Below are 5553 nucleotides of genomic sequence, written 5' to 3'. Positions count from 1 at the left end.
ATTTCGAGGGAAAAATTAACTTTACAGGGAGTTATTCCTGAAAGATTAATTTGAATAATACACGTCACTGTACGTAACAGAAAACCACAATTTAAAGTCACACAGAGTTAGTGTGCACTCAAATGTTGGTTGCTTGACGGTTGTCAGTCCACTTTGAGGTCTGTCGATATAGAGGGAAAAATTGGATCGGTGTCGGGTAGAGTTCCCGGGTAGCTCAGTGGGAAAGCGTTGGTACGTTTAACCAAAGGTCCCGGGTTCGATACCCGGCCCCGGAACAATTTTTCCCTCGAAATTATTCAAATTAACTTTACAACTGAAAGCTTAATTTGCATAAATTGTTTAACAGTGTTAATATAGTACCGTAGTTTACCTATATTCAGAATTATGGTAGGCTGCTTTTTTTTATTAAGAGTGTTGGCAACATTGAAACCGTACGAAATACATATCTCGATTACCGCGTTTGTATTCGTAGCTGCAATAATAACATTCTGAGTGGTGAAAATAATTCTCTTCCTTTTATTTTAAGTGTGAAGTAGTGAAGTTAGTTACATTAGTGTTCGTTGTGTGCTTGTTCATTTCAATATGAATAAAGTTAGTGAACTAATTGGAAAGCAATTAGATTTCGACAGCAGAGTTCGCGCCAAGAATTTAGGCACACCCCGCCTGTCATTATACAGCAGACGGAAGGCAAAAACAGAAATTTCAACAGAAAATTTAATAGCTCTATGTATGATAAAGCGAAATGGTTGTGTGGATGCGAAGAGAAGAACGCAACATCAGAAGGATTCGTTCTGATTTAGGAGAACATAATCATGACGACAATCCGGTCCCTACTAGACGACATAGAAATGTCGATCAACAAAAACGAGTCAGTGCATTGGAAACGTGTGATATTATTGTGTCGCAAGCAGAAGAACGATTTCGTTTCACAGGCCACTTGGCGGCTGCCAAACTTTTCCGTATATCTAGTTTTCAAGAATATTGTAATCGGTTCCCAGAGGAAGATTTTGCGGCAACTGTCAACACATATTCAAAAGTGAACAAATCTACGCTCAGAACCGAGCTTGAAGTGCTATATTCCAGGGTAGACTTGCGTGCGGCCGAAGGAGCTGCAGCACTTTTGCAACTCTTTTTGCACAACAATATGCAAGAAACATTTCACTAGTGTGTTCGATTACTAAGCATCATTGTTACAATACCTATGTCAAATGTGGAAAGTGAAAGGTGCTTATCTACTTTAAATCGAATAAAAACCTTCCTCAGGAACGCAATGAGCCAAGAAAGACTGACAGCAATAGCAATGCTTTCAATTGAGAGTAAAATGGTTCGTTTGATATCCAACTTCAATCAGCGAGTTATCGAAGTATTTGTTCGAGCTAGGGATCGAAGAATGGACTTCATCTATAAATAGGTTAGTTTATAATGCATTCTTTATATTTACATTTTGCTATTGAAGTTTTCAGCAATTATTCCGTATGGCAAGCCTATGTTCGTGTAGGGAGGAAACTATGGGTTCAATTAATTCCATATCAGTGTTATAAGTTGTGCCCCACTAAATAATTTGGTCACGAGCCGCCACTGCCTATACAAGAACCAATCAGATTCACTGATGGCGGCTGATGGAGACTGCCACCACCTCTGCAAGCTGATGGCACCGGTGCGACACCGGTGGAGCATCAGTGTCGCCATCGGTGAAATTCGGAACACCGTAATGCCATCAGATTGGTGAGATTCGGAATACGCTCATCAGCTTGCAGAGGTGGTGGCAGTCACCATCAGCCGCCATCAATGAATATGATTGGTTCTTGTACAGGGCGGGAATTAGCAGACGAATGACATCGTGCACTGTTGTGTCATGGCGGTGTGTTCTGCTGTATTGTTTGTAATGAGCACAACGTAAAAACAATATGTTAATGGCTTATGAGCGAACATGTCAACGGAACAGTTATTACTACCGGTTCTAAAATAAATTGTTTATGCTCTCTTTTCTTTGAACGAGATGGCAATACGGAAATTTCGCAAAATTTTGCTAGTGTAGCACAAACAACTTATACAGTCACCATCAGCGTATTCCGAATTTCACCGGACCGATGGACAACAATGACGTCACGCTGCAGCGGAACAGGAACAAAACTGCTGGAAGGATCGATGGCTATCATGGCGACTGTGTAAGTGGTTATCTTTGCTACGCTAGCAAAATTTTGCGAAATTTCCGTACTGCTATCTCGTTCAAAGAAAAGAAATTATAAACAACTTATTTCTTGAACCGGTAGTAATAACTGGTTCGTTGACATGTTCGCTCATAAGCCATTAACATTTTGTTTTTACGTTGTGCTCATTACAAACAATACAGCAGAACTAAAGCAGAACACACCGCCATGACACAACAGTGCACGATGTCATTAGTCTGCTAATTCCCGCCCTATACAAGAACCAATCAGATTCACTGATGGGGGCTGATGGAGACTGCCACCACCTCTGCAAGCTGATGGCACCAGTGCGACACCGTTGGAGCATCAATGACGTCATCGGTGGAATTCGGTACACCGTGATGCCATCGGATTGCTCACCGGTGAGATTCGTAATACCCTCCATGACAGCCATCGATCCTTCCAGTGTCATTCCATACAAAATTTTAAAATTTGTAACGTCAAGTTCTGGATTTTTTCAATATTCTAGTAAATGAATGTCATAATAATAAATAGTTAAATGGCCTAATATGAACTTCATATCACCAATGCTTGAAAAGTAATGGAGGGTGAAATATTCAGGGAGTTGATATGTAGACTATTGTTAAAAATATTATTAAAATGACATGCTTCATTGTATCAACGTAAAAATTGTGCTAATACAATATGACTCTATATATTTAAACTTACTTCTGGGTTATTATGGATTTTTACTTCGACCATGTATTAAAACTTACAGTAAAATAAAGAAATGTTAATATTTTAAAATCGAATATATTTTTTTACCATGCTCTATTTTTTATGGTGAGATAAACAATTTCTTAATCTATTACAAAAATTTTATGGTGGGATCTCTAATACTTTGGGAAATATTAAATAAAAAGAATTGCAAATGTTGCCATTAAGGATCAAAGTCGCTTGCAGTGTATTACGTCACGCGCTCATACCAGACATCCACACGCGCGCTTAGCGATCGATATGACAAATGAAGGGTACAGAGAAAGAACGAACAGAGTCACAATTCTCGTAAGGGTGACATCATCTAAGTCAGTATATTACTGCAAAACTTATGTGTTTTTCTTATCAAAACTGATAAAGGAGAATTATCACAACGGATACAATCATCCTTTCCTACATTTTCATTAGGAACAACAATACATTTTGCAGTAATATACTGAATTAGATGATGACATTACCCTTAAGAAAACTGTGACTCTGTTCGTTCTTTCTCTGTACCCTTCAAATGCTAGATGTTGCGACATCCGCTCAACTGTACGCTAATAGATTTCACGTGAGAGTTTGTTTTTTTTTTCCTGTTATAATCTCAGTGCAACTTTTTCCCTTCAGTGTAGAGGGTGATTCTATTCTGTTCTGTCATTGTAACTTTTTCCCTTCAGTTTAGACGGAGATTTTGATCTGTTCTGTCATTGTAGGTTGTAATTGTTCAATATGCGTAATTAAGGACGAAAAGTTGGCGTCATCTGTGGTGTTGCAACACTTTCGGACTTTAAAAACATTCGTCACAAGTCTGTAAAAGAAAAGTGACAAGTAGCATGTGTAAAAAGGTCCCGCGTTTAGTGATAGGTGATGCTATTTAAGGACGCTTTTTCCATAAGATTTCAAAAATTGAAATAGTTAGTGAAGTTGCTGGGACTGAAAGTGAGGTCGACAAATCAACAAGCGAAAAAGAATGTTTACAAACAGAGGCGGGAAATTCAACGAGTGAAGAAGCATATGCTCCTGAACGTAAGGAACTATAAATGTATCTAACTTATGAGAAATCTATCAGAAATATTGACGTCATTGTTACAGAGAAATTTAGTACAAGGAATGGATGACAACTGACAGGTCCAATATGATTTTAGTGAAAAGTGACTGTGTAAATGTCATTAATAACTTCATTTGTTGGCTTAAAAAAATTCAAGATACTGTACACAACTTAATTGCAAGGTCCCAAGCAAATTATTTAAAGTAGCTGAAAAATGAAATAAAGCCCGGTGAGTTCATTATCATGAATTCATTATCAGTGGTGATTTTTCAGAGAATTACAGTTTCATTATTCAGGATGCTACACAAGGTCATCAGTACTTCTCAAGCAACAATACACCCATTCACAGTATATTACAGAAATTCAGAAATTAGAGAACCTTTGTTTTTCAGTAATTTCGAAATGCTTAGTTCACGATAGTGCAACAGTTCATGCATGTTTTTTAAAGGCAAATGATAGAACATCTGAAACAAACACATATCGAAAAATCTAAAATATATGATTTCAGTGATGGAGCAGTTAGCAAATACAAGAACGAAAAAATTCCGTTAATCTACTCAATCATGAACACGATTTTCAAATACCTGCGGAGTGGCATTACTTTGGAACTAATCACGGTAAAGGGCCCAGTGACAGTGTAAGAGGTACAATCAAGCGAATCACTGAAAAAGCCAGGAACTCTAATTTCAACTCCTAAAGGACTGTATGATTGGTCAAAATGCAATATACAGGGAATTATTGTGTCATTCACATCCATTGAAAAACATCAAGAAGTAGTTACAAAATCTAAATCCTCAAAGATTTGCCGGCCTCAAGACTGTTCCCAGAACAAGAAGTGTTCACTGTGTGGTTCCAGTTAATGGAAAGTTAGCAATAAAACCCTATTCTGATTCATCAGAAGTACCGAAACTAGTTGAAATCAGACGTGTGACGCGCACTGGTCGTCAACACGGAAACGCTTCTCTCAGTGACCAGCAGCAGTGATGGCGCATAGCGCAGTGGCATAGATCACCTTCACACGACGAATTGTTTTAATTTATAACTTCCTTATTTTTGAAGACCCCATTATGAAAATTTGACAGCCTAATGAAAATGCTCAGTAAATTGTCATTTATTTTTTTTCATGCGAATTGAAGTGAACTATAGAATTAAAAATGGTAGAACACAGGTAGTGCATCTAAACCGGTTGAAATCATGTCCTCCAGAGTCTGAAATTAAAGAAGGCAAGTTTCGTCCCCAGCAAGCAGACGAAGATAGTAGTTTCAGTGAAGAGGAAACTATCGAAATAATAAGAGACGACCCGAAGTCGTACGAAACTCCCCGTGAGGAGCCAGCAGCGGCGGATAGTGACAACGGATGGTCTATGGAAGATGATATTCCTCTTAGTCAGTTACGTGTTCCCCAGAGTGATGATTTCGATGAGGAAGATGACATACCATTAGCACAGTTAAGAGATCAATTACAGACCACATCGAGAAAGGTAACAGCACAAACTAATGACCCTACCATGACAAATTCTGATGTGACGTCTCCTTCCTATGTTTCCTCCCGCCGTGAATATGTGAATTCAAATGATGATGATGATGATGATTATGA

The sequence above is a fragment of the Periplaneta americana genome, chromosome 6 (assembly GCF_040183065.1).
Source record: "Periplaneta americana isolate PAMFEO1 chromosome 6, P.americana_PAMFEO1_priV1, whole genome shotgun sequence".
NCBI lineage: Eukaryota > Metazoa > Arthropoda > Insecta > Blattodea > Blattidae > Periplaneta > Periplaneta americana.
This window is presented reverse-complemented; position numbering follows the sequence as displayed.